The sequence below is a fragment of the Protopterus annectens genome, chromosome 3.part1 (assembly GCF_019279795.1).
Source record: "Protopterus annectens isolate FY-2018-M chromosome 3.part1, PAN1.0, whole genome shotgun sequence".
NCBI classification, from domain to species: domain Eukaryota; kingdom Metazoa; phylum Chordata; order Ceratodontiformes; family Protopteridae; genus Protopterus; species Protopterus annectens.
This window is the reverse complement of record NC_056732.1, coordinates 1,778,073,867-1,778,089,201: the sequence shown is the minus strand read 5'-3', so window position 1 is coordinate 1,778,089,201 and position 15,335 is coordinate 1,778,073,867.

The following is a 15,335-nucleotide window of genomic DNA, read 5'->3' as shown; positions in this document are numbered from 1 at the left end:
ACTGAACGGGCAGCTGACTGTGACTTTTTCCTTCTCTAACATAGTGAGTGGGGTAGCTGTGTGTCTCACTATGGAGTCTCCAATGACAAGAAAATTTAGTTTTTGAGTCTTACGCCTTAAGGACTTGGTAGGTGAGACACTGGCATTGTTATGTGTCTTGGGTGCAGTGGGAACTGTGTTAGTTGTAGCCATCTTGTAGTTCAGAGATTTCTGGTGTTTCAGTAAGTTTTTTGAGAGAACCTCCACATATATGATTTATGTGTTGAATGCATATTATGGTATGAGTAGTGGTGCTATGTGCCTGAGTAGTGGTGGGTGAGTTGACAACCTCATCTGTGGTACTGTTTTGAGTGTAAGAGAGCAGGAATTCAAGATTCTTGTTGTAGATACACCCCTCGTACTGTGTACTAGAGTGAGTTATTAGAAGAGGGTTGTCAGTGTACATGAGGCAGTTGCTACACTGCCTCAGGAGATCCAAGTCAATCAGGTTGGCAGAAGAAACAGGGATAGTCCAACTGTCCACAATGCTAGGATTAAAGAACTGTTATCACAAAGAGGGTGCTTTCAGGACTGATCGAGGAGGTGCTCTGTAGATGGGTATTTCTGATGGGATTTTTGGCTGGTGGTTTAATAAGTCAAACCTCACTAGCAATACTCCTTAGACCAGAAATGTACTAAAGATGAGGACTACACTAATGTAGTACAGCTGTAACTAAGGAAAAATTTGTTGAAATTTTCTGGCCAGCTATGAAGCATAATTGCGCAACAGTGTAAGGTGCTGCATAGTATAATTCTAATTTCCATGCTTGAACAGAAGTTCTCCTCTGGCAATGTCAATTAATAAGTTTAGTTTCAGTTTCTGCATGCTTTATCCCATGGGTTTGATTCCCAGCTGGTACACCAATACTTTAACATTGTGAGCCCCAAAATCACAAAATGTCACAATGCATCCTCTTTCTCCTTAAAAGCTGAAAGGATTAAAAAGCTATGCCATTAAGCATTATACTGTGGAACATTGGAACCTGTGTCAAAAGGTTGAGAATCAAACATGCCAAAGCTAAATGCTATGCTTCACACTTTTACTGCTCTATGATGTAAGTAGGGCAAATGTGTCTGCCAAGGAGTCTATCTGCTTTCAGTTGTGCAAATGCAGTTGATAAGGCTCTGTGTCTTTGTGCACAACTAGTTATTTGCAACCTTTGACATGGGTGCCAATTCAGGCATATTTGTTAGCTTGAATTTTGCAGACATGGCTGACGAAGGAGAGAATGGTGCTAAATTTAGAGCACAAAAGTGGGGGGATGAAGAGTCCTGGATATTTGTGGCACTCCTCATAAAGCACTTTAGCCATAGGCTGATGCAGGTGGATTATGCCATGTCTCAGTATAAAGATGAGGATTGGAATAGCTTAGCCAAGGCTGTATCCAGTGCAACTGGCATTCCATGCACTGGAGAACAATGCTGCCACTACTATAGTGACCTTAAGTCAGAAGTGACAAAGTCAAGTCAGAAGTGGCAAACCTCATGACACCCATGCATACGGGAACTGAAAGTTCGACTGCTGAATCCTACACTAAGGCACTGTATGAGCACATCCACTTGTGCATGAACTGTGCCATCCCCAATAGAACCAAGATGCTCTCCTTCAAAAAAGGAAACCAGTCTGGTGGTCCATTGCCATAAACAAACTTTACAACAAAAGGAAGAAACTGTTGCAGAAAAGAGGAAAATTCCAAGATGCAAAAAACTCACTTACCAGCCTCAGTAAGAGGCTGAGATCCCTCATAAAATCCTCCAAAGCTAGTTACAAAAATAAAATTGCCAAAGATTCCAAAGACAACCACAAGGCATTATATAACTATGTCAAGAATCTAAATGGCAATGCTCAGATCTGCTCTGAGGTACAACAGAATGGCATTAAATATACTGATCCCAAGGATATTGCCAATATCCTGGCAGATCGATTCAGTGCAAATTTCACCCTCCTCTCACCCCATAAAGGGCTCATCTCAATACCAAAAGATTGCCAAATTTCAGTAATAATGGCCACACAGGTAAAAAATGCACTCTCCAAAACTAAGAATACAGCATCCATGGGACCAGACAACATCCCAGGCTGTGTACTACATGAACTACAAAATGAACTGGCACCTCAGCTAAGTGTCATGTTTAATCATAGCCTCACCTCAGGCTTTGTACCCACTGAGTAGCACACAGCTACAGTTATCCCACTCCACAAGGGGTGATCCATCTTGGATCCCAGGAACTACCGCCCCATCAGTCTAACGAGCCTGATCTGCAAGGCCATGGAATGTATTATCATGGAACTTATAAACAAAGACATTGGCAACCTTCAAACAATGGACCCCACATAGTTTGGGTTCCTGAAGGGTCAAACTTGTCTCCTGAACCTGATTGACTTCTTCAAATCTATTTCCAGAGCCATGGACAAGGGTAAGGTGGTCCACACAGCCTCTCTGGACCTCTCCAAGGCCTTTGACACAATCTCCCATTCTGGAATCATAGATAAACTTACTAAGCTGGGCATTAATCCCTACGTCACTCGATGGGTTGCCAACTGGCTTACTGACAGAACCCACACTGTAAAAGTAGATAACTCCAAATCCAGCTCCAGACAAGTGACAAGTGGAGTACCTGGGACCGCTCTTGTTTGGCATCTACTTCTCTGAAGTACAGGCTAACACTAAGGGACTCTGGCTAACAAAGTTTGCAGATGACTGCAAACTGGGAGCCATTATTGAATCACAAAATGATGTAGATATTCTTCAAAAGGGCCTTACAGAAACAGATGCTTGGTGCCAGAACCATGGGTTCAAGTTCATTGCCAAGAAATCTATAGTTATCTCCTTTGGGGAAAACCATGTGCCCATGAATTATCACATAAGTGGCAGTACACTAAACACTGAAAGTGTGATAAGAGACTTAGGGACACAGTTGGACAGTGATCTCACTTTCGATAACCACATTGCCACAACAGTCAGGAAATCCTTCTATGTGGCACACCTCATCACTAAGGGCTTTTCATCCAGAAAAAGGAGGTTATTGCCCTACTGTACTCATCCCTCATTAGATTCATTGTAGAATACAACGTCCCATTTGGTATGTACCTCTCAAGACATCTGCAACAACTGGAAAGGCCACAGAAATACCTCACTAAATGAATCACAGGCCTAAAGCAGATGCCCTATGCTGACCGTCTAAAAAACTCCACCTATACTCTGTCGCATATCGTCAACTTAGAGGCAATCTCTCCTTAACATACAAGGCCATGTCAAACCCAGAGCTGTTGGACATGCTACACTTAAAGAAATCCCAATCCCTCAGAGATACATGCTCCAGGTATCTAAACCTTGTCAGCACAATGAAGAAAACATGCTGGAGGGATAGGTTCCTGACCAAGAGACTCCCCAGACTCTGGAATAGACTGCCCATACATTTCAAGCAGAGCTCCTCTTTGACCCTCTTCAAAAGGAACCTTGATGACTGGATGGGAGATAGGAAATTCACCCCGGGGATCATGTCAGTCACACTGCTAGATAGGGGTCCAGGGAAATAAATACTGTGGGAAGAAATATCCAGGGATTTGTTATATCTAGGCTTGTATAGGCCCTAGGGCCGATAGCCTAGTACCAACCTATGAACCTATAAACCTATAACTCACAAACAAGTAGAAATGCACTTAAATGCAGGGCTTAAATACCACATGCTGAAAACTTAAAAAAACTTAAAAAAATCAAAAGAACCAGTGAGGGTGTTAATCTAAACCCCAGACCAATCACCCTTCACCAGTCATCAGAATAGACTTGGTATTCTACAGTTACTTCTCCAAGGGTATGGATTGCCAATCTTTTGCTACTTGCACAAACCTACAAATCAATTTCATGCAGTCCTTCCAAACTATTGTCTCCCACATGGCCTGCTAATGTCATCTGCTATAAGTAGACCTGCAGTCCTGTTAAAGCCAGACTTGTGCTGTGGCACCTGCATTAAGTACTGTGTTTTGTAGTCTGTATACTTAGGTAGGTAGGGGGTTCTAGTCTTCCGACAGTCAACAGTGTGTGTCTCTAGTCAACAGATTAGATGCGGTATCCTACAGTTATTTCTCCAAGGGCATGACTTGCCAGTGTTTTCATACTTTCAGAAGCCTACACATCCAATTCATGCAGCCCTCTCAACCTATTGTCTCCAATACGGCCTGTTGATGTCATCTACTATAACTTGACTTGCACGCCTGTAAAAGTCACATCTGAGCCATGGTGCTTGTGTTAAGTACTGTGCTTTGTAGTCTGTGGTGCTTGCAGTAAGTACCGTGCTTTGATGTCTGTGCCCTAGATAGGTAGGGGTTCAATTTTCACTGTAGTCAACTGTGTGTGTGTCTGTTAGCTGTTGCTTGACATTACAGAGAGACATTTACAGCAGCATCTGGGATATTTATTCTGTCTTTACAGATACTGCTGATGTCAGCTATAAACTGTTGTCTGCCACACTTCAAGTTGTATTTGAGCTGTGGTGCTGTTGTAAAGGATTGTGTTCTGTAGTGTCTGTGCTTAGATAGGTAGGGATTCTATTCTCACTGTAATCAACTGTGTGTGTCAATGTGGTTTACTGTTAGTTGTTGCTTGCCATTAAGAAGAACCTTTTACACCAGCATATGGGATACTTATTCTGGCCTCAAGAGACTCTGCTGATGTCATCAATTATATGAGAGTTTGTTTCTGCAGTAATTCCAACAGGTCTGGCTGGAGACCAGGCAGATGTGACCCCATCATATACCACACAGATTACAGTGATGTGGCTTATAATCTATCCATATACATCATGTCATGGTTCATAGCCTTTGTGTTATTTTGATGACAAAGGCCCATTGCCTATCCAGCTACTGCATGTGTCTGGCGAGGGTAATGCAAAAGAGATTATTATACTGTCTTACTGCTGTGATCAGATGTCACTACAGTGCTGTCATGCAGTCATAATGTCTGAATATGATGGTGTGACCTATAATGTGCACCGTATGTTTGTCCTGTGAAATCCTTAAAGAGAGGAGTTAGAAATTTATAGACATTTCTGACTTCACAACCTTGACAGGTGAAATCAGTATAAGGTTGTGACATTTTCATGCTATAAACTGCTGAGCTGTTCAAGGAAAATATAATTTCTAGGTACAATGACCACTTCAACAACACAAATGCAGATATAGTAAGCAATAAGTTACCTATGGACCGTGAACATTAGACAAAAGATAGAAAACAGGAATATGGCACAGTTATCATCACTTTCAGATGATGTTGTTGTGGGGAGTAGTGGGCAGGAAGGCTAACACACAAGGTCGGTGAGTATGTGTGAGTAAGAAAGAAAGGAAGGCAGACATATCTCTAAAATAACAAATGGCCAGTGAGACTAAATGAGTAACTGCAGTGTGTGCATCTGTAGGAGTTCTACAGGGGAAATAGTTGTGTGAGTGTGTGCATGACTACAGGCAAGCTCTGTGCTCACACTATGTCTTGGTCTGTCAGACAGGTGTGATCCGTATATAGTAGAAGTGGCAGTTCATCATTGTCATCCACAACCAGGAGAACTGGCTCTGATAGGAGTTGCACTGGCATGTTCATGTCCAGGTTCACAGTCAGATGCAGTGCTGCTACATGAACATGACTGATGTCTGCTGAACTAGCTCCCTTCACAGGGACACCCACAACCATGACCCTCATGGCTTGCCAAATCTGTGCATGGACTGCACACTCACTGATGGAGCACTGGAAGTACTGGCACTATTTAAGATTGATCAGATATGGCTACATTGGCTGACAGCAGATAATGTGGCTGACTTACACCCATGAGGATGCTATTCCCCTCCCAGCAGACATCCCATCACAGACACTGTTTATTATATAACACACATCCCCCCAGTCCATCATAGACATCCCTTGTTTCCACCTCTCATTCATCCGATTGTGTGAATGGTCAACATGGTGGAGTGAGTCACACATGGCAGACTGTGGCACAATACTCTGACATATGCACTGTGTAAATCATACTATGTCATTGTCCTTAGAATGTGTGTGTATGAATTGAAAACATGTAATATGCAGCTGTCAAGATATGAAGTCCAGCTTGGATGTTAAGGAACAAAACCTTTGAATTGTGTGCTGCTTACTTATATTTCCAGGCTTACATGTAACACTTTCTAGATCTAAGCTGACATGCCTAGTGGAAGTAAGGCAGCCTGTAGTGCTATTGTGATTTCCCCCTTCCAAACAGTTATCACTCACAGCTGCAATCCATTAATAATGTACACCATATACAAAAGCAGCCCTGGAACTAAGCAAGGCAATGTTAGTTCTATATGTTTGAAACATTGAAAACCACCATTTCTTTTATAATATCTCTACAGAAGAGTACTCAGTCTCACAAGGTATGGTTATAGTGTTTCACCTACATACTGCATATGCTGGAATGTATTTAGCAACAGTGTGAAACACAGGCTTTTACACTGTTATTTGTATGCATTACTTAGACGTGTACTGATGTCAATGCCATGTTTGTCCAGCCATTTTAAAGGTAGACATGACTGGCAAGACATTACACTAAATTGAAATGACTGCTGTGTTAGAAATATGTACAAATGTTTCAGGGCATGTCCTTTGACAGCAGTTGCAGCATTTCAAAGATATTTTGTTAGCCAGAGGGGTCATTTGCTTCTTTTCATGGGAGTGGGTCTAAGGTGAGTTACTGTTATGACACTAACAAGGATAACTTGCTCTTGTTACTCCCCTTGTTTTGCGTCCTGCCTGTTGTTACTATTTCACATCTGTAGGCTGTATTATGTTTTACCATTGGGTAATACTGACTGGCTAACATTTCTGTTGTATATGTAATCAATATTTTGTACTTATGTGATAGTTATGTGTATTATACATCTGTTTTCTTTTAGACCATTTAAAATTATGGCATCCAGACATGTCAATCTGTGCCTAAGATCATTCTTAAATGTGGAAACCAATGTCATAAGTGACGGTTTTTGGCAACATGGTACCTTCATCTTGCAAAGTGGAAGGTGTAAGATATGGGCCATAGGATAAAACTATGGCAACAAATTGTTGCCGATGTGAATGCTGTGGGTGGCCATTGCCAAGCCTATGAACAGGTGTGCCACAGGGCCACTGATATGATCACCACTGCAAGAAGGAGAACTGTTGCAGTAGGCCATGACCTTTTAGCCATGGGTGGAGGCCCTGCTATGGAAACACCACTGACTCTCAATGGGAAGTTCCTTGCTGACTTAAGGACAACACAAATTTCCCAAGGAACTGAAGTCCACCATGTGTTTGATGTGGGAGTCAATGTGTCAGACATACAAACCACATACCATGAGGAGGTTCCAGGTAGGCCTTGTTATCTGAAGTGTTGAATACTGTTGTATATTTAACTAATTTAAATGAATAGGTTAATACTGTGTTACATGTATTTCTTTACTTGAGAGAATTAAACATTGTTACTGTTATAAGCTTAGCTTGGCTTAGCTTTCAGTTGTCAGCCACATTTTTGTTTAAACAGTTTTTTACTGCAGCTATAAAGGGGACAAATGTATTACCCCCTGTGTTACAGTTGATTGTGATGTTATGTCCCTTGCTTAACTTCTTTCAAGACAATCAGGGGACCAGGAAAGCTTGCCTTCTGCAGTTGGTAAGCCAAATAGTTTGATATCAGTACTGCTAATCATTTTAAATAAATATTGCAGCATGTAATACTGATCTCAGATGTGTTGTGTGTATTGCTGCACTGGCTGTAATAGTGGTAGAATTGTTACTTTGTTAACGTATACTGTACTATAATAGTGCCAGTATTAATGTAGACCTGTGTTATTTTTTTATTTTTATTTATTTATTTATTTATTTATTTATTTATTTATTTATTTTTTATCACAGGTGTTTCAGACAGTGGAACTGTAGGCCCTGTGCCACCTGATGTCAGTGTAGCATCAGAATCTAATGATGATGATGGCCAATCTGAGGCACAGTTGGGGGGTGCAGAAGTTGAACCTGACACAGAGTTTGACATACAGCCATCCCCTGCATTTACATTGGACTCAGCCAGTATGCCTATGCTTACTCTGTTCACTGAACCCGCGCATACTGGACAGGTGGAGGGTGAAGACATTGATCACAAAAGTATGACTACTGCAGCTTCAGTGCCTGTTAAGTGTGACCATAGTCATGTGGATGAAGTGCCATGGAGGACAATTGCTAGAGGTGCTCAGAGGAGGCATGCTGTTCCTCCTCTAACTGGTGCAGGTGTTACTTCCTGTGCCACTCTATGGATGTTTATGGATGTTTAGTGTTGTCATGGAGGTACAAGCACATTCCCATAAGTGCTCCAGACAAATTCCAGGGTTGTGGATGTTGCACTGTCTGACATGTGTAACTGCCTCTGCCATGTTGCTGATTTGCTGGATTGGATGGATAAGAAATTAGAATGAGAGATGTCTGGGGTGGACCAGAGGGTGTCTGTCATGGAGCAAGCAATGTCTGTGATGGAACATCTGCTGGGAGTGGAATGGCATCCTCATAGGCATAGGTCAGCCACATCATCTGCTGTCAGCCAATGTGGCCATTGCAGATCATGCTGCCATAATGGCTATACATCCACTGCTCTGTCAGTGAGTGTGCTGTCCACACCCAGATGTGGCAGGCCATGGGGTCATGGTCCTGGTTGTCCCTGTTAAGGGAGCTCATCCAGCCAACATCACTCACATTCAGGTAGCAGCACTGCATCTGACTGTGGGTGTGGACATGTCAGTGCAACTCCTGCCAGAGCCAGTTCTCATGGTTGGGCATAACAATATATTGTCACCTTTACCATGCATGGCTCACACCTGTCCAGTACAACAAGACATAGAGCTAGCACTCAGCTTGGCTTTGTTCATGCACACACTCACACACCAGGTTTACCTAGAGGTCCCCTACACACACACACACACACACACACACACACACACACACACACACACACACACACACACACCACACACACACACTCACAAAACACCCTGAGAAAGTGATGCTAACTGTGCCATATCCCTGATATCCTTGTGTTCTACCTTTCCGATTCAGGGAAACAAAATCTGTGTCTAATGCTCAGGGTGCATAACTAACTTAGTGCTTATTATATCTGCATTTGTGCTGGAGAACTGTTTATTGTACCTGTCACTTATATTGGGCTTCAACATGTGACAGTTGAGAGCATCCAAATGTCACAACTTTATAGTGAATGCTGTGGTAAGGGATGATAATTCAGAGACCACAATGTATATCATCCCTTTGTATCTTCTATCTCTAATGACCATCACTTAACACCCTGTTCAAGTGATGATAATTGTGCCGTATCCCTGTTTTCTATGTTTTGGATTCAGGGAGACAAAGTCTGCAACTGAAGCTCAGGGTGCATAGTTAACCTACTGATTACTATATCTGCATTTGTGGTGTTTAACTTGTCATAGTAACTTTAACTTATATTGACCTTGGAAAGTTCAATCATTGATAGCATGAATATGTCAGAACTTTATCTCTTGTGATGATTGTGAAGTAAGAAACTGCAATGTATCTAATTACTGTCTAATATATCTCTTACAGGATTTTGCAGGACAAACTTATGATTCAAATCACAGGTAACACCATAATATTTAGAACTTAGGATTGTATGACAGCATGGAATTTGTATTTCTTTTCTTTAGTTTTCCTCATTTAAATTTATTTTGCCACTGTTTGCATGAAGTGCTGTGTAGCACAAAGAGTGGAAGTGAACAACCCAGAGTAAAATAATAAAATCTGAGATATCATGTAAGTAATAGCTTAGCAGTGTATTGCTGCTATGTGGACTGGTGTGGCCTTCACTTTTGCCAAAACACATACACAAAAAAAAGTACATCCAATAAACCTGAACTTGCAGTGTTAGCCAATGTTGTTCACAATTGCACACTTCCTAGAACGCTGTTTTTGGGATGGTAAGCACTGTGCAAAATTTTCAAACACAGTGCATACACCCAGTAAGCTCATGGTAACTAGAACTGGCGGCAAAACATCAGGATACAAGATGCAATTGGCAGGAAAACCACATTCTATATTGGGCTTGATCTCTGGTAGATATGGAAGGTATTCATAGTGATGGAGTGTACTTCTGAGCTCAGAGGTGGGGTGTCCAGGAGTCCAAAGTGTGTTTGTTGGACTCCAAGTAAAGCATCATGGACCCAGATTACTGCAGATGGACTATCCAGGCTCAGAATACAAATCTGAAGCATGGGATAGTGTTGCCAGGACTTTGACCAATGCTACAGGTATCCCCTACATGGGTGGTCAATTTTGATACCATTGCGATGACCTCAGGAGAAGGAAGAGAAATACCCTCAACCACTGAGATCATTAAATTTAAGACTGGGGACACCTCACAGATATGTGTATGTATCACTTGCAGTGACTACTTGCATGAGCTAAAAGCTGAATATTGTCAAGACTAGTATTCATAATGGTATTGTGTTCTGTTCTGTTTTTTCCACAGCTGCCACAGAGAGAGCTGTGAATCTGAGGACCCATGCCACAAGACTGGCAATGATGAGAGAAGCATATGGTATGTATGCATCAGAGCAGTTCTGTTATTTTATCACTAAAAGTTAAAGGCAGCTTTTATTGTATTTGATATAGTTGTATCAAACTGCATGCATCTCTGAACTGTAAACCTGGCAACCCTATCCCATGCTTCAGATTTGTATTTTGATCCTGTAAAATCCATCTACAGTAACTGGGACCCATAATAATTCACTAGGAGTTCAGCAAACAATGTGGCTCCTGGACACAATATTTCTGAGCTCTGAAATGCTCTCCCTCTCCACAAGCACCAGCCATGAATATAAGAGATTAAGCCAAATGCAGAATGTGTGTTTCCTGCCAATTGGATTTTATATCCTGATGTTTTGCCACCAATTCCTGCTATCGCATGCTTACTGGGTGTGTGCACATTATTTGAAAGTGTTGCGCAAACATGGTGCTTGTGAGTGCGCAATGGGGTACAGCATTGGCTAGCAATGCAATTTCAGCTTTATTGGATGTTTTTGGCAAATGTGAAGACCATGGCAGTCCACATAGCAGTAAAACACTGCCGATGAACTCGCTACATGAAATTGCCTATTTTACTATTTTTTTGGGCCGGGTTTTCCTCTTCACACAAGCAGTGGAAAAAGAAAAAGAAAAACAATTTAAATGATGAAAACTAGAGACAAGGGAAAGCACATGCCATACTGTCATACAATTCCTGAGCAGAATCACTGCTGAATCATAGCTCTCAATCTTTCATGTTCAAAATATGCAATTGCTAACCTCATTCACTTTCAAGCTTTTGCAGCCAGCAACCTTACATGGGAATGCTATCCCCATTCACCTAAGAGGTTTCGCAGCCAAGAACACTGCTATGAGCCGCAAAGCATTCTTTAGGTGTGCCACACCTCATTACTATGCATTATGCGATGCTGCATGATGCGCAACATCACATCCGTGGCAACACTCAGTGTAGGCTCTGCACAATCTGCACAGAGTTTATTGAATCCCAGGGAAGAAGTATATCAACTCAAACAACAAAAGGATGGAAGAAACAGGAGAAGATTTGACTAGCTATTCAGATGAAGTGATAGAACTGCAAACCTCAGAGGTTAAAATGAGGAAAGGCTGGCTAAATATGAGACAGCTCAAGGAGAGATGTTTCACAAAAAATGGAAGACTTAGAGGGCAGAACACACAGAGAAAACCTGAGATTTTCAGCTGTACCAGAGAAACTGGAAATAACTTTTTAATATAATATTAATATTAATTTTAATAATATAATACTAATTTTATGAAAACACAAATAACTGGGCTGTTATTCCAGAGAAGGATTTGTTAATTGAAAGGGCTCATTGTGCATATGCTCCACACCTGGCCATGAGAAAGCATCCAAGACCTGCATTATAAAGATGAAATCATACCACCTAGAATGAGTTGATCCTGACAAGCCTGTGGCAGAAGGGCAAGTTGTTAAAAATTGGAGATATTAGGGTGTTTGTGGAAAATGATTTCTCACTTTATATCTGGAAGAAAAGAAACAAATTTATCCCAGCAATCAGGGATTATCAACAGGCAGGTGTTAGAGTCAAGTTGATATATCTATCTGTCTTCAGATTATTTCTCCTGTAGATCAAAGTCATTTTCTCATGCAGAGCAGACTAAGAAGGAAATACAAAAGTTTGTCCAACATGGGGTGAGCCATCAAACAGAAGGGACTCTGCATCTCAGTCTTCTGATGGTAAGGCACATAGAGAGACTTTGCCAGTGAAACCTTTTCCAAAGTTTCAAAGGAAAATGCTTGAGAGACAGAAAAAAAGCACATAAGAATCAAGAGCACCTTACATTTTAACCAGAGTTTGGGGAGGGGAGAAGGAGATGAACAGGAAAAACTAGCAACACTAAAATTAGAGAATTAATGTGAGATACTAAAGCACTGAACACATTTATGAAATATAGTAAAAAAAAAAAAAAACGACTCCAAAACTGACCACAGTTGGCGCCATTTTTTTACTATGTTTTTAAGTCTTTTGTAATAGCATCTTGGTCCTCTTTACATTTGTGAAATGTGGCTTTACAAGAAAAGTGGTGAGAAAGACTGGATTTTTGTTGATTTTGTTGAAAATTGTTGGGAAATTGACAGGCATGTGCCCCATTTCATGTCATTAAAGTTTGAAAGAACACTAAAAGGAAAAAAATGAGGGAGAAGGAGGGGAAAAGTAACTGCAAGTAAAACAAGCTTTGTTCTATTCTTAACAGTATTTATATAAAACATTTTATGACAGAAATTGTATGTCATGTAGAAAAGCAGTCTCAGTGACTGCTTTATGTGATAAAGATACTTAAGCAAACTGGTGCCGTTTTTCTATCTTTTTCAGTTTTAAGAAAAGTAGACATTACAATGTAAAAAGAAGGAGGAAGGCTGGACAAAAGCATGTTTAAGTTAATAGCTTTTAATCTTGGGGTATTGGGGTAGGAGATGCAGTGTAAAAGAGAATGATTATAATATATGTAGAATTTAAATGTTTTCTTTTACTTTTTTCATAGGTGAATGTCTGGATTAATGCCCTTGGCATAATCTAATGACAAGTTTTTTGTGAATGCAATTTTTTTTTTTATGAGAGACCACAAAGTAAATAGTTTTCTTTAAGCAAATAATTGCTCATTGCCAGTTAAAACATCTGGAGCTGAAGGTAGGTCTATATTCTTATCTTATGTTTCCATGGAAACAAGCTGACTAAGGTGAAGGCAATAAACTGAGAGGTATGGGCATTGTTTACTGAGATAAACCTAAAATTAAAAAGTATAAGGACAAGTAGTTAATTAAAAACAATGTTTAAAATTACTGGAAGTGAGTAAGTGATAGCAGCTTCTCTGGTAACTAAATACTTTAATGCATTTGATAGAACAGTGTACAATTTAATTTCATTTAAAGATATCAAGTGCACTTTTTAATAAGGCTAAACGTTAATGTTTTCTGAGCAGTACATTCTGTTATTCTGAAAACACGCAAGTTGTTTCTCACATCTGGTAGGGGAACAAAGATGAAACAAGAATAGACAGCAATTAGAGGCTGTAACATGTATCTTAGCATGGATTACCTTAATTTTAGGTTAGGTTCTGTCAGTTTAAGCAGCTATTGATTTGGGAGAGCTGTTCCTTTTGGGAGGGTTAAACTTCATCATTTGATGATGTACAGAGTTTTGTGTGTTTGTTTTAGGTTATAGTTTTTGGGGTGTTCTAGGGTGTGTTTCTGAGGGTCTTTATTAAAATAAAAAGTGTTGTAAATGTTATTATAGTTACAAATGGAGATGACAAAAATGGGAGGATTCAGTAAACTCTGTGTAGGTTCCTTGCAGAGCCTACACAGACAGTATCTGTGATCATGAATGTAGTATGTTCGCAGCAGCGCACAATGCATATTAATTAGGCCCGGCAGGCCTAAGTGAGGATTTGCAGCTCATGCCAGTATTGGCCATGAAACCTTGTAAATCAACACAGATATCGAGTCCATGTGAAGGAGAGCACAGGTGGTCCACCTCACCCCCAAATGAACAGTACACATCAAAAGTCATGCAGACCATTCCTCTCAACCTCTTAGGGCAAGACATCTGTTCAAAGCCATAAATAATTGGAGGGGGAAAGGGCCAGAAATAGGGACACTTTTTTAATACTCTCTTACAAACTTAGAAAAGTGATAGAACAACAGGTTAGCAGAATTCAGCTTTGCTGCCATGCCCCGTATTGAACAGTACACATTGGAAAACATATAGACCTCTCAACCTCTTAGGGCAAGACATCTGGACAAACTATCAATAATGGGGTTGGGAAATGGCCAGAAATAGGAACACTTTTAAAATATTGCTCTTACAAACTTAGAAAATGGCTAGAACACTGGAGTTTGTAGAATGCAGCTTTGCTGCCATGCCCCCCAGTGAACAGTACACATCGGAAAACATACAGACTTTTCAACCTTTCAGGGCAAGACATCTAGACAAAGCCATCAATACTGGGGTGGGAAGTGCCAGAAATACAGGCACTTTTAAAATATTGCTCTTACAAACTTACAAAATTGCTAGAACACAAGTGTTTGCAGAATGCAGCTTTGCTGTTATGCCACCCAGTGAACAATACACATTATAAAGCATGCAGACTTTTCAACCTTTTAGGGCAAGACATTTGGCCAAAGCCATCAATAATGGGGTAAAGAAAGGGACAGAAATATGGACACTTTTCTAATATTGCTCTTACAAAGTTAAATAATTGCTAGAACATCAGGGTTTGCAGAATGCAGCTTTGCTGTTATCCCCCCCCCCCAGTGGCAGTACACATTAGAAAACATGCAGACCTTTCAACCTTTTAGGACAAGACATCTGGGCAAAGCCATAAATAATGGGGGGTTAGAAATAAGGACACTTTTTAAATATAAGATCATAGGATCATAGGAAGTTACTAGGCTAATGGTCATAGGGCCCTTACAAGACTAGTTCTACCCTTATTTCTATACTCAGCACCTATTGCCCTTATCCAAGAGTGACACAGGTGGAACCCCTGGGGTGAATTTACAGTTACCCATCCAATCTTCTAGATTGAGTTTGATGAGGGCCAATGAGATGCTCTGTTTGACATGAAGTGGGAGTCTGTTCCAAAGGTGAGGTAACCCATGGGAGACAAATCTGTCCCTCCTGGAGGTGCTATTAATGTCACATGCCAGTTTATGGTCTTTAGAAT